General features: G+C 44.2%; 1 long non-coding RNA gene and 1 other non-coding gene across 5 annotated transcripts; one reads left to right on the top strand and one right to left on the bottom strand.

Annotated features, from left to right (window-relative positions):
* Positions 1-2,514: 2,514 nt before the first annotated feature.
* On the bottom strand, positions 2,515-14,736 carry LOC123612711 (uncharacterized). Of its 4 annotated transcripts, none has more exons than XR_012503688.1 (6): positions 14,581-14,736; positions 8,816-13,175; positions 3,768-4,154; positions 3,303-3,411; positions 2,804-3,099; positions 2,515-2,693 (listed from the first exon to the last, which is right to left on the bottom strand). It is a non-coding gene; the product is annotated as an uncharacterized LOC123612711 (long non-coding RNA). The 4 variants fall into 4 exon arrangements; XR_012503689.1 differs by having other exon boundaries at positions 2,515-2,938; positions 3,032-3,099; XR_012503687.1 differs by having other exon boundaries at positions 2,515-3,099; positions 3,768-3,945; positions 4,046-4,154.
* On the top strand, positions 10,269-10,341 carry TRNAL-UAA (transfer RNA leucine (anticodon UAA)). The gene has a single exon. It is a non-coding gene; the product is annotated as a tRNA-Leu (tRNA).
* Positions 14,737-14,849: the final 113 nt, after the last annotated feature.

The following is a 14,849-nucleotide window of genomic DNA, read 5'->3' as shown; positions in this document are numbered from 1 at the left end:
CCAAGCCTTTGTGGAGTTTTCCTAGTTTTGACGTGTAATGGTGATTCCATGATTCTATTCCCAGTCTGAGGAAAGTCATACAATCTTGAATTTAATCATTCAGTCGGAGGTAGGATTGCCAGATAAAATATAGGACGTCCACTTAAATTTGAGTTTCAGAGAAACATATACTTTTTTTTAGTATAAGTGTGTCCTCTGCAATATTTGGAACACACTTATACCAAAAAAGAGAGAGAGAGAATTGTTGCTTATCTGAAATTCAGATTCACCTGGGCATCCTGTATTTTTATTTGTTGATTCAGGCAATCCTAGCAGGGTATAGCAACTGATTTAAGCCCTCCCACCCAACCCTGAACCGAGATGCCTTCATGGGTGTTAAAAATTGTTTCCTTAGTATTAGCGAACATTCGGGAACAAATGTAACAGGAGAATGGTGACATTAAACATGCTTATGGGCCGGGAGTTTTGCTCCTGTGAATATTTATATTGCAAAGAAAGTCTCACAGGGGTCCGTAGGGAACAGTTTGAGGCCAGTCATTGGGAGGTTATCTGACGGGCCCCCTGGCTGGTCCAGCACTGGGAGGTCAAAGGCAGGGGCCGCCCAGCGTGGAGGTCGGTGCAGAGATGAGCCCCACATTCGTGGCGCCGGGTGAGAAAGCGGGAACCCGAGTGAAAAAGGCCCACACTGCGAATTGGAGTGAGTTAAACACATGAGACTGATGGCTCAAGAGCACATTAAAGAAGATCCGAGTGAAACACAGTAGGCTGCGCAGGAGGACGGGAGCAGGTCACGGGGATCAGGAGGAGCGTTAAGGGAGGCAGGAGGGCGGTGTCACCGGGTGATGCTGTCCAGCCGCAGGGCAGGGGTTTGGACGAAGCACGGGGGAGCCGCGGCGCCCCCGCGCGCCTGAGCCCTGCCCCCTGTCCAGCCGCCTACCTTCACCCCTCACCTTTACCCATCCCTGCTGCCAAAAGCCGCAGCCGCTCTGTGCTTTACCTAAAGCCCAGCTCAGCTGGGTGTTCCCTCTGCACCTGCCTCCACCCAGGCTCCCTGTACCGTTTTATTTGTTTTATTTTTAAACAGCTGTATTGGAAGCATAATTGACACATAAAGAGGCACACGTGTTTTGTGTGTACAGCTTGATCCTTTTGGATACAGGTCTATACCTATGAAAACATGGCCACAGTCAAGGCAGTGAGCACATTCATCCGTGTCCAGAAGTCCCTCACGTCCTTCTTTGCAGTCCCACCCCTTCCACCCCTACGTCTGTTATCTCTCCCTGTGCATTAGCGCCTACACTGGGTTTTTTGACTCTGCAGAGTTATTCTGAAATCCATCCAGCTTGTGTCAGTAGGTCACCCCTTTTCCTTGCTGAGTAGTATTCCACAGTGTGGCTATACCTCAACTCGTTTCTCCATTCACCTGCTGCTGGGTTTGGGTTGTTCCCAGTCTGGGGCAATTACAGATAAAGCTACTGTGAACACCTTATGTACAGATCTTTGTATGGACATATTCTTTCACTTCTCTTGGGTAAATACTTTGGGGTGAAATGGCCTGGATCATGTAACAGGTTTATGTTCACTTTTTTGAGAAACTATTTTGCAAAGTGGCTGTATCAGTTTCCCCACCTCACCGAACATATATTCATTTACCAATAGGTATTGTCTTAACTGAAATCTGGCCATCTTTAATTAAACCAAGAAATGCTTATTTCTGACAAGTGTAAACAGAATTTCAACAGTTTGTCTAAATCTTCTTAATTACATACATGAACCAGCACTTGATTTTTTTTTTTTTTGGTGGGGGGGCTGGTGATTAGGTTTATTTATTTTTTAACGGAGGTCCTGGGGCTTGAACCCAGGACCTTGTGCATGCTAAGCACGCGCTCTACCACTGAGCTAGACCCTCCCCCGCTGCATTTGCTCTTTACAGTAGCAAAATAACCACTCCCAACTCACATGCCTATGATCAAATACCTGCTCTAAAGCCCAAAGAAAAGGAAACTGCATTGACAGGAGATTGCCTGATTAAAATGCAATCATGAAATCATCTCTTTATGTGATTACCCCCAAATCCCAGAATGCATTTTCATAATTATCAACATTAACAAAACAAAATTAACAAAATAAGTGATTTGAAGTTTTTTTTTTTTTTTTTTTTTTTTTTTATTAACTGCACATTGGTAGCTTCAATGTGGACAATGCTAGGATTAGCTCCAAATGTGATCTCAACGTATCTAGACTAGCCCGTTACTACCCATGCAACGAAAACTAACACAGCGTTAAAATGAGGTCTGCCTGAACTGAACTAAATACAATTCATCACACTTAATTTCATCTGTTTCTTTTCGGTTGTTTAAAACGTGGCCACTAGAAAATTTTAAGTTACACATGTGGCTTGCATTTGTGGCTCTTGTTACATTTTCACCAGACCTGACTGCATTATATAAATCGTGCTAGAACAGAACCAACTTCAATCACTTGTCCACTGATTAAAAAAAAAAAAGCACAGCCTTAAAGTTGATAATTATGTTTTACTCGGTGGATTCGGCGGACTTTTCTGGGGACTTCAAGCCTGGGAGGTGCGGCCTCTCAGATTCCTCTGAGTTACTGTTCCAAAGAGGCAGGGGAGGAGCCAGGATGTGTAAGAGTTTTTGCAACAAAGACCAGGTAGTCGGAACATCAAAAGATTACTATTAATTAAAGAAAACCAGATATTTGCAAGTTAAGGAGTTTAGTGATCTTCTACCTATGGGAAGACACAGAGGTCTGGGCTCATTGAAATCACTCCTGTGATCTGTACCTTGGCTTTCCAGGGCCAGTGTCCTGTGCCTTCCCCTCCTGAGTCCCCTCAGGTGGCACCACTAGGGGAGGCTGCAGAGGCTGACTGCTAGATGGCGGGGCATCTGGTTTCCATCCTGAGTTCCCTCAGGGCTCACTGTCTGGGGGAAATGGAAACATTGCAGTGTGGTGGCTTGATGGCTGCAACATCCTTTATTTACTGATACAGCAGGCAATATTTTTCACTCACACACTCGGCTGCTTATTACGTTGAAGTATTCTAGTGGTAATGCTTGGCTCTGCTATCTTATATGGTCCCTGGGGAGGGGAAAAAAAAGGTGAGCATAAGTGATCTTTACGCCAGACACAGGGGTTCAATGCCTACTTGTTGGGAAACAAACGAAATCTTGTAACTCAGGACAGTAATTCATTTGCACAACACAGACTGTACTTGAGTCTGTTCATAGAAATGGTCTTATCCTGGGATAAATCTACCCTGATAAGAGGACAATTAAACTTACCCTCAGGTTAGTCAGTTCTGGCTTGACATTGGTCCTCTGTCCTGCAAACCGTTGTCCAACGTCCAGAGCATCAGATATGGGTGAGGGTGGAGGATTTCCAATTATCAAGCTGGAATTAGAGAAATGCAGGTGTGTGTGAGTGGAGGGTGGGGGTCAGGGAGTGATGATGTGATATTATGATACAATAAGACAAGCAGAGCGCAGGGAACTACATCCAATAGCTTGTAGTAACCTATAATGAAAAAGAATATATACATGTATAACCAAATCACTATGCTGTACACCAGAAACTAACAACATTGTAAACCGACTATATTTCAATTTACAAAAAGAAAGAAAGAAATATGTATTTGGTCTTCATCCCTGGGTCCTGACACAGAGCACCTAAAATCCTTGGAATTTCTTAAGTGATGTGGTGAGAAGAGTTATTTTTTGTTATTCATAAAAAGTTCCTTTCAACCTTACCGGAGTTGATGCTAATGGGGTGACTCTCGCTGGGTCTCAGGCTGGGGGCTGGCTGCCCCAGTAAGCAACTGTGTGATTTAGAGGGTTGGATTTTTCAGCTCCCCACCTGCTGGCTTCTAGGTTGGTGAAGGCATCTGTGCACCCGGAGGATGGTGCACTTCCATCCCCTCCTGGGGCCCTGGGTAAACCAAAGAATATGGAAAGGTCCTTGCTTGGTCGGCTTGGGCTTCTAAAACAAAAAGGCCACTGACTGAGTGGCTTATAGATTTATTTCTCACAGTTCTGGAGGCTGGGAAGTCCAAGATGGAGGTGTGCACGCAGTCAGTGTCTGGTGAGGGCCCACTTCCTGCTTCAGAGATGGGGTTCTCTCTCGCTCTCTGCTCTCACCTGGCAGAAGAAGGGCAAGCGAGCTCTTCTTACAAAGATACCAATCTCATACACGAGGGCCCCACCCTCATGACCCATTCACCTCCCACAGACCCTCCCTCCAAATACAATCATATCGGGGGTTAGGTTTCAACATGTGAATTTGAGGGGTTGCAGACATTTGGCCTATAGCAGTCCTGTTGTGGCTTTTGAGGGTTTTTTCCAAACTTGTGTCAATAAAGATATTAATCAGTGGCTCTGAACAATGACTAGAAATTATGACAATCAAAAATCTCAAAAAGTACAACATTGTAAATCGAGGATACTTCAATTTAAAAAATCCTAGGGTAAAAAAGAAAGAAAAAGAGAAGACAAATAACTAGTAATGAAAAAGGGAATGTTACTACATATTCTCTTTTAAAAAGAAAAACTGTACATTTTAAAGGTATACCAAAAAAAAAAAAAAAAAAACTCAGATAACTACCATCTTCTCTATGCCAAAAAGTGGCAGCTGGGAGTAGTGGTAAATAATATTTGAAGCCAGAAATTTTGAGACCCACTGGCAAAGGCAAGGAATCACACAGGACGCAGCTCAGGGGAACCAAAGGGTGCTGGGTGAACACAGTCTTGCTCCTGCCCTGTCCCGGACCACCACATTCTCCTCCCAAGGCAACCCCTGTCGTCGCATTGGTTTCCTGTGACTCCTGCCAGAGACTGCAGGAGTGTGTATGCATATACTATTATTTCACAATAATAGCATATTATACACATTTTTTTGGACCCTGTTTTTTGTTGTTGTTGTTTTTGGTTTTGTTTTGTTTTCTTCTCTTTTTTTTTTTTTTGTACATACACCTTGGCCTGCTGTACCACTCTTTGGCTCATAGTATCCATCCAACCACAATTATTTAACCATTCACTTACTGATGGACAAAAAGAATGTTGGTAAATTCCTTACAATCAACAGCTGCACTTTCTGAATTTACTTTAAGTCCCCATTGTGCTTCTATGACTTTTATGCAAGTTGTTGCACTTAGTGCCAATATAACACTATGTAACGTTATTATAGAATGCTATGTAACATTATTATATGATATAACACAATATAACATTATTATACGATAAAACGCAATCTGATGTTCAGCTTTGCCTGTAGGAAGCAGGCTGTTAATTTCATTTGACCCATCTCACCATTAACGCAGAAAATGTGAAACCAGTCTACAGTGATTGCATGAAAATGTACATTTACATTATTAGTCTGATTAATAAACACTTTATTTTTCCCATTTATTTCGGTCCTAACACAATAAAGGGTCAGTGTTATTAGCCAGAGTGAAATAAGAGTGATAATATTTGATCTCATGAATCTTTAAGGCAGGTCAACTTCATTTGGGCCCCAGGAATTTGGAGTTATTCCTATCTCTAAATTTTTTTATTTTAGTGTTTTTTTGGGGGGGGAGATGGTAATTAAGTGTATTATTTATTTTTAGAGGAGGTACTGGGGGTTGAACCCAGGACCTCCTGCCTGCTAAGCATGTAGTCTAACACTTTGAGCTATCCCCTTCCCCGTGGAGTTAGTCTTCAGTTATACGCATGCAGTAAGATTTTGTGCATCCGCCTGTGGCAGAGGTATGCAGATCCAAGTCCTTGAGCTGGGCGTCTGCAGCTCTGTCCACAGCTCAGAGTCTCCTTCAGAATTTCAAGGGCATGTTAAGTATTCAGGGTTCTGTTTTCTTGAGTTTTGGAACCTCTGGACATTCTGCCATGACTGAGGGGTGCTATACACTTTTTAAAGATTAATTTCTCACAACAGGTAAATTTACAAGTCTAGAGCACACCTTGATCCTGTTTGAATTAGATCTTATAATTGAAAAGTTTCAGCAATCATATTTCATATTCAAAAATCACTTGCCTGTAGCCCGCTACGACATTCATCCTTACAGTTGCTAAAACACGTAATGCCAATTTCTTCTAATCACTGCTGAATTAAGTTTTTTTTTTCCCTTACTCTTAAATCCATACTTGACTTTGGCATTGGAAGGCTGCTGCAAAACAGGTATTGATTAAATCATAAAACCTATGCATTGGGAAAAATGTGAAGTACAGACCATGGAATTGAAAATTAACAGAATTAGCAAAAGAAATTGCTGCAAAGAAGTTCTCTCATAAAAGAGTGTGAAATCAGCACCTAAGTGACAACCAACTGGAATAAGAAATGGGACCTAAAAGGTGAAGTGATCTAATCTGCTTAGGTCTCCATACAAGTCAGAAAGTCTCCGGTCAGTTGGAAGATGACCATTTCCACTCCCTGTTGTGTCCTGTCAGACTTATGGGTAAAAATGCACTTGTGAATAAATACTGACTGTGTACAGTTTGCCCTGCATTATGACAAGGAATTCTCTCCTCTCTTACATTGGTTTTTCTGTGTCACAAATTCTTCTGGAAGTGTTTTATTTCAGTGATTGCAAGTCTCTTGTTTACAAGACTAGTCACCGTCATTAAGAAGAGCTGATTTGGCGGGGGAAGCGGCCGAGACAATGGAGTAGAACGATGTTCTTAGCTCGCCCTCTCCCACGGACACACCAAGACTGACATCCACGCACCCACCCATCCACTCAGAACACCTGCTGCACTTTGACAGAGCATCACCTTCTTCAAAAGGCAAATTTGCCGCAAATCTGATGAACCAGTTTATACTGTACAGCACAGGGAACTACATTTGATATCTTGTAGCAGCTTACAGTGAAAAAGAATATGAAAATGAGTATATGTGTATTCATGCATGACTGAAGCACTGTGCTGTGCACTAGAAATGGACACAGCATTATAAACTGACTATACTGCAATAGCAAAAAAACACCCAAAAAACCAAAAAAAAAGAAAAAAAAAAGAAGAGCTGGTTTTGGAAATCTGAGAATTCGTACATAAGCTATACATAAATATTCTAGACCTATCTATATTTTTAAAAAATGTTTAAAAGAACAGAACTGGAGAAAATAGCAAAAGGAAATGGATCATTATGTAGCCCCACCGACCAGAGCTAGAAGCTATGAGCTCGTGTTAAATTAGTTTTTTATTTCTGGAGTTATATAACTGGAGGGTCATTTTCCTCCTCCTTCTACTTTAGTATTTTCAGTCGTATTTATTTTTTTTTTATTTATTTTAATTTGGTTCTGGCAACCACCTTCACAGAAGTCTCAAGTTAGCCCATGAGCTTATCTCTAAAAGTGATTTTTTCTACAGTCACAGTTTAACTAAGTCTTGGAAGGATACCATACTCATCACACAGCTTTAAACTTTAAACACACCCTCTGTCATAAGTACATAAGGAATCAAAATCTTTAATAAATCCTAAAAATTACCTCTGAATAGCACAAAGCATCACACTGCGCATGTATTCTACCACTGTATGTATTAAAATACTTAGCGTTCATTAAAAGCATTACCTTATTCTATTTAAACACTTGAAATAAACAATTAACTCATAACCCAGTTTCAGCATTTCTTCACTTTTTCCCATATACTCAAAAAAAAAAAAAGTAATTGCTCTTTTTCAACCTCTACATTTGGGGGAATAATGTATTACTATTTAGAGAAGAAATACTCTATAAATGTTGAAAGATTGAATTCCTGCAAGGAAAAGTAGAGTCGTTTTTCTCAGGTTTTGTCCTAGGGGAGTTGGGGCATGCTGCAAAAAAGAAAAGATCTAAAGTCTCCAGCGAGACTATTCATTTACTTAATGGAGGTACTGGAGTTTGAGTGCAGGGCCTTGTGCATGCTAAGCACACACTCTACCACTGAGTTATACCCTCCCGCCTCAAGTTCATAGTTTCTCGTGCCCATATGTTCTTCAGCAGTGGTGGATGGGTCTGGTCAGGGACAGGGAGAGCATTACATCTCCTTGTAGGCACCTGAGTTTGCCGAGATCCTGCCTGTGGGTCTCAAACCTCCTGTTGCCCTACAGCCAAGTAGAAGGGATAGTGGAAAAAATGTCTCCTGGCACAGATCATCACAACTGTAATTCTGAAGAACCCAAGTGTAGTGGGGAGGGTATAGCTCAAGCGATAGAGTGTGTGCTTTGCATGAGGTCCTGGGTTCAATCCCCAGTGCTTCCTTCAAGAATAAATAAGTAAACCTAATTACCTCCTCCCACCTAAAATAAAGAGCCCAAATGTTAACTCAGACCATGCTTGTTACCAAAACGACAGGCCAGCCAAGAAACAGGCACCACTCCGAGGGTTGGAGTATTCAGATTTATTATGCTGACAGGCTCAGAGGGGCTTCTGCTCCAGAGCTCTGAGCACCTCCAAGATGTGTGCATGAGGTTTTATAGGGTTAATTACGAGCTTGGGGTATTCAGCCAATAGGCATGGAGCAGCTTTAGCAGCATCATTATCACAAAAGTAGAGGCAGGGAGGCAGCAAACCAACATTTCAAGGCCAGCTATGTTTCTCAGAAAATCCAGCTGGCTAGCAAAAAACATGAGCAGGGAATCAGCGAACCGACACGTTAGCCCAGCAGTACTCAGATCAGTAATCCGACACTTGTTGCACTTAGATTTACGAGTTGGGCCCAGCCCAGCTTTTCCTTTACACGCTCAGATCAAAAGTAGCACCTTCCTCACCTCCACCCAGAACCACTCTCCGTTCAGTGACTCTGTTTATCTTCCGGCACTTCTCACTAACCTGACTTATCTGATGAATTTCTTCACTTTCTTCCCACTGGATTTAATCAGGTTCCCACCGATTCCCAAGTGCATTGAGTCTCGCAAATACTAGGAGCCCGAGACACACATCTGAACCTCTACATGAAAGAATAAGCATGTCTCAGACACCTCAGACGCAAATCCCTCCTTTTGCCCTCCCGCCCCAGGAGTCAACTCGAAGCTGTGACTCCGTGAGGTCAAGGGTGAATATTTCCGGATTGGGGGAGACACGCGATTGCAGCAGGAGGCAGGACAGACCCTCCGGAGACGGGTTGTCAAGGTGACAGCCCTCGGTCATAGCGGTCGAAAGGTGACCCCACCCCGCTGCCCAGCGCCGATTGGGCACACCTTTTTCCGGATCTCCTTTACGATTGGCTGGGAGGCGTGGCCTCGCTGCACCGGAGCACCTTGCAATTGGTTGGCACTCAGGCCCGCCTTCCATGGTGCGACGGCCTGGGCTGATGTGAGGCCAGCTCCCTAACCAGCCAATCAGGATGCGAGCTGAGTGCGACTCGTGAGTGCGGCCCGGATCCCTCCGCCGCCTCCGCGGGCATCAACTTCTGGCTGGGTATGAGCCGGCGCGGGCTAGGCTCCTGGGACAGCCCTGGAGGGTTTTCGGGGCTTTGACTTGGGTGAGGGCAGGGGGACGCTGTGGCGCCAAGTGGAGGAAAAAGGAGCGGGGCCAGACAGCTTTGCCCAGAGAGGGCTTCCCCTACTTCTAAGGACCCCCTCCAGAAAATTCAAACTCTCTCATGGCATCCTAAAATTTAAAAAAAAGAAAACCAGAAGAATCGGCAATACAAATACATACAGTAAACGAAAGAACGCTAATAAAAACGAAAGACTTAAATTGCCCAAAATGCCCCAAAGAAATACCTAATACAGACTTACAGACAGGCAAATTCTGAACCCTCAGTGTCTTTAATCTCTCCATAAATATTTACTAAGTTGTTACTTTGTTACGGGAACCAATGATCAAGAACCAATATCTGCCCTGAAGTTTGCTGGAGGCACCCCCAAGGACTTCATTTCGGATGGTGTTTAGCGCTTTAATAAGCAGCCACAGGGATGAAGAATCTGGACACTGCTTTGAACTGTAACCACCTACAGTAAAATGGGGTGGAGGAAGGCTTCCAAGCAAGGGGCGGCCTTCTGGAGGCCTTTTATTACGTGCACGGGAGATGGTATAAAAAAAGAGGAAAGCGTGTGTGTGAAAATAAGATTTCTCTGCATCTTATTACACCACCCTGCCCCCTCTTTCACCATTTGGGCTAGCTAAATCCACTAAAGACTGCATTTTTCACAATCCTTTCCTCTGGAACCCTGGCTTCTGCAGAATGAACTTTGCATACATAAGCCAAATCAAGCCAGAGGGCAGATGGTCACCTCATTTGGTCACCACTGCTTGCCCTGTTAAAAACAGTCCGGAGAGGGGAGGGTATAGCTCAGTGGTAGAGCACGTGCTTTAACCGCACGAGGTCCTGGGTTCAATCCCCAGTACCTCCATTATAAATAAGTAAATAAAAACCTAATCCCCTCCTCCCTGGGAAAAAAAGAAATCTGGAGAGGAAACCATAGCAAGCTTTAGATGGCTGTATGGCTGGTCTAAATTTCTTGGATTAAATGATATCTCTGTTTGCCAGAAAAACCTGTTTTGCCAGTAGTGCTTGGCTAATAAGAATTAGGACAGTTTTAAAACCCTGTATATAGTGCATCACCGAGTTTCAGGTGATGCTGAGTGGCTGAGTGTCATAAAGAAAACACAAGCAAGTGGTTTGTGCCCTCTGAATGTTGGCCATGAGCCTATGACAGTAGAGATCAGTGAGCTGTAGGGGACATTTGCATTCAGGTAACACCCAATTTCCACAGCCCCGTGGGTGGGCAGGGAGGGTTGAGGCAACCCCACCACGGAGGGCAGAAGAAGAAATCCTCAAAAAACAACAACAACAACAACAAAACCCATTGGCTGGCCTGGGAAACTCAGGGAACGTGGCTGATTCTTTGATTGGAATCACACCTTCATCTTTTTTCTGGGCCAGTGTGGTTGATCCTCATGTGCAGTAGCTACTAGAAACAGAAATGTGTCAATCTCTTGCCCCTGCTCTCCCTTCCCGAGTCCCACTTCATGACTCCTTTGGTTAGGACTTGAGGAAAACCAGTTTTCTGCTACAACTTGTCCTCATCTTGTCTGGGCCCTAAGGATTTCTTCTCTAATCCAGCAGCACATCCCCTTGACTCTCCCTTCCGAAATATCTCTATGCACGTATAGACATTTAAAGGTATGTATCTATATAAGCTTATATTTATGTATAGATATCTAGATCAAGCAGTCGATCTATAAAGAGCTCCCTTCTCATCGTCTCCACCTTTCCACACTCATCCAAGCCACCATGATACCCCATGTAGACTTTTGCAATGTCTTCCTAACAGGTCTCCCTGCCTGCACTCCATCCCACACTTCAAACCCAACCCCATCCTCTCCGTTACCGCATAACAGCTCAACTAGCACTACGAAAGTGTAGGTCACGTCACTCCCCTACTCAGCACTTTCCAAATGGCTTCTCATCACACTTCGAATAAAATCCAAAGTCCTTATGCTGTGGCTTCCCAAGGCCCTATATGATCACTACCATTTGACTGTGCCAAACATGCCTCAGGGCCTTTGCACTTGCCCCCCGTGTCTGGAAAGTTTTTCCCAAAGATCAGTCCTGGGCTGAATGCTTCTTCACTTTATTTAGGTGGAGAATCTTCAGTTCTTATCTACCTGTCCTCACGGAACCCTGAGACACAAGAGCTGTGACGGTGGGGTCCTAACTTGGGGATCTGACCCTCCCTAGTTATCACTGATGGCTTGATAGCATCAGATCAGGTGGTCTAGGTCATCACCAGACTCAAGTACCAAAGTGAACAGAGGCCCCTAGGGATGGAAAGTGAATGTGAAATAACCTTTGGTGATGTTTCAGTTAGAATGCTTTCGGCAAGTTATGATAGCTCAACTCTCAGTGGCTTAAGCCGTTATGACAGTAACTGTTATATTCAACCAGAAGCCCAGGGCTAGTCACTGGCTTGCTCTGGCACCTCAGCGAGTGGATCTAGGTTTTGCCCCTTCTGCGCTGCCATCCTCTGTTTAGGGCCTTTCTTCAGTCTTGTCTCTCAGGGTTGCAGAACAACTGTCACAGATCCGTGCAAAATGGTCTCACCCATCAGGGAAAACTTCCCTAGAGCCCCCTTTTACAGCCTGCTTTGGTCTCATTGGCTAGAATTTGGTCTCGGGCCCCACCCCGGGTCAATCACTGGCCAAGGAGAAAAACGAGCGCTGTGATTGGCTTAGACTAGTGGGTCACATTGGGGCGCATTGACCTTTGGGGGATAGACACACAGAGGATTTCCAAGGGTTATGGGTACACACGTTCTTTTAATGCGAAAAAATTTTACAGATCCTCGACCTCGTACACACTCGGTCCTTGTAATTGCCAGAGGAAGTATCCGTGTGCCCTTCTCCCAATTAACCGTAACAGAAGCATTATTTATAACTCATGCACTGGCGGCGGACACCAAAGCTTCCTTAAATCAGTCGACGCCTTTCTCTCGTCTTTCTCTGGCTTAAACAGTTCTCCTAAGGGGGCAGTTTGCCTTAGGTTGAAATGTTCTGGTCATAGAACAACCAAAGAAGTGAAATTTACTGACATTCATTCGTTTAACTGAAACTGGAGTGTCTTCCAATACCTGTTTTTGTTTGTTTGTTTGTTTGTTTGGTGGGGGGGTGGGTAATCAGATTTGCTTATTTATATATTTTTTAATGGAGGTGCTGGGGATTGAACCCAGGACCTCATACATGCTAAGCAGGTACTCTACCACTGAGCCATACCCTCCCCCCTCTGCCAATACTTCTAACTTCTCAAGCTACATTGAAGAACACCCACGAATGCATTTTTAAATGCAGTTTCTTTCAGATTTGGTGTATTAATCAATTAGATAGTATTAGTAAGATATTAATATCAATATAGTATTATCATTATATCTTATTAATCAGTAAGATAGGTAAAAATGAATTTTATTAAATTATGTCTGGCATATGCGTTCCTCACTTATTTCATTATAGAGTGCTCAAAACTTTTTAATATCCCTTTAAGCCTGTGATGGAACTTTCTAGAAGTTAACTTAATTCAGGATTCAGTCCCTTAGGTTGGGCCCCATCCTCCCAGGAGAGACTCCAGATTGGGGTTTTGTGGCATTCCTAGTGCGTGGGCAGCCAGCAGTGGTATTTTCTCCTCCAGCATTCTCCTGAAGACAGACGTTCTGGGTTTCCGAGCTGCATCTTAGAATTGTGGCATTTGTTTCTAGGTGTACAAAGGAATATCATGATTTGATAAGAGAGGAGAAATATGAAATTCATATTATCAAAAGCATATGCACTCCCCTTGGATAATCCTGGCTTCTGTGTCACCTATGGGTACCGTTCCTCTTCCAGACCATCAGTTTGGGGCCTTAAAAAAAAACAAACCTCCTTGCTATTTCCAAATACTCATGCCTTTCACATGAAACTGCTTTCAACATATTCTAGACGGCTCAGTGTTTGCATAATTTACCATATTGGTTAACTGTCAAGAGTATAATAATGAGAAATTTGAAACATGGAAAATCTAACTACACACACACCACGGTGGGAGGAATAAAAAGGAAGGTGGGGGGAGGGAAATAGCTCAGTGTTTTAAGTCAGAGTCTATGTTTCTTTTTGGTGACTGAGAAACGGAAGCTGCTGGTTCCGAGTAAGTGGTGGAGGTAGGGCGTTGCTTCCTAAGACTCCAACACTGCAAAAAACTGGACATGGGGGAAGCTGATTGGGTTGCTGTGCAAATGAATAATGACAAGGTGTATGGGAGGGTACCTAGCACAGTGCCAACGTGCAGTAGGAGTACAAGAAATAAACCCTCAAAATCTATCCCAGGTCGCATTTTTCTCTCCATTTCCACAGCCACCATCATCTCTTGCAACATCGTCGTAACCCGTCTCCCTGCTCTCGGAAGACTATTCTGAACCCAGCAGCCAGAGGGATTCCTATGACAGCTACAGTCAGAGCATGTCCTTCTTCTGCTCCAAACCTCCCAATGATCTCATCTCACCCAGGGTAAAAGCCAAAGTCTTCAGTGTTCTCCAGGACCCACCTGAGCTGCCACCTCTTCCTCCATTGACCTTCTGCTCTAGGTCTCTCAGGTGAAAGACACTGGCCTCCTTGCTAGTTAACTAACTGGGTCCAACACTCTCCTGCCTCAGGGCCTTAGCACCTGCTGTTCCCTCTGCCTGGAAACTTTTCTCCCAGATACTGAATAGCTCGCTTCACTCACTCAACTTCTTCAAGTTATTGACAGAAGTAACCTTTTTAACGATGGGGATCTTCCCTGACAACTTTATTTAAATAGAACACTCCTCTCATGTTTTCTGCTCTTCTCTGATTTATTTCTTTTCATAGTCTTTAATACCTTTTATTATATAAGCAACAGTATACTCTCATTTATTATGTATGATACTCATTGGTATACTGTTTTTTATGGTATGTATTATGCGATGTGTTACACATACAAATAAAATGTATTTATTTGATTGTCTCCCCTCCTCCCCACATCTGTCCCCCGGCCCCCACCCCTCATGTCTTGTTGACAGAGGGCAGGTGTATCTGCAAAGCTTGCATAGTGCCTGGTACTCTGCGGGCGCTCAGTACCTAAGGGCAGGAAGAACAAAACATACCTTAAAGACTGAACGCCAGAATGCACCTGCGGCCTCAGGCTCTCGGCTTCAGGCGCTGCTTTAACCCTTTCGCGTCCCAGGTGAGGTCGGGGAGCCCAGCCCCGAGGCGCCTGCGCAGCCCCGCGCTCCGGGGAGCGTTGGTTCGAGGCCCGAAGGCAGCCGCGCGCGGCGGCAGCACTCCTTTGCAAGGCGCGGCGCCCGCGGAGGGTTACACTAGTTGGGGAGGCGGGGACGGAGCCTGCCGAGAGCGGCCACGGGGGGGCGGGGCG

Source organism: Camelus bactrianus, chromosome 32, assembly GCF_048773025.1.
Source record: "Camelus bactrianus isolate YW-2024 breed Bactrian camel chromosome 32, ASM4877302v1, whole genome shotgun sequence".
Classification (NCBI taxonomy): Eukaryota; Metazoa; Chordata; class Mammalia; order Artiodactyla; family Camelidae; genus Camelus; species Camelus bactrianus.
Note: the sequence above shows the minus strand (reverse complement) of the source record. Positions and strands in the feature narration are given on the sequence as shown.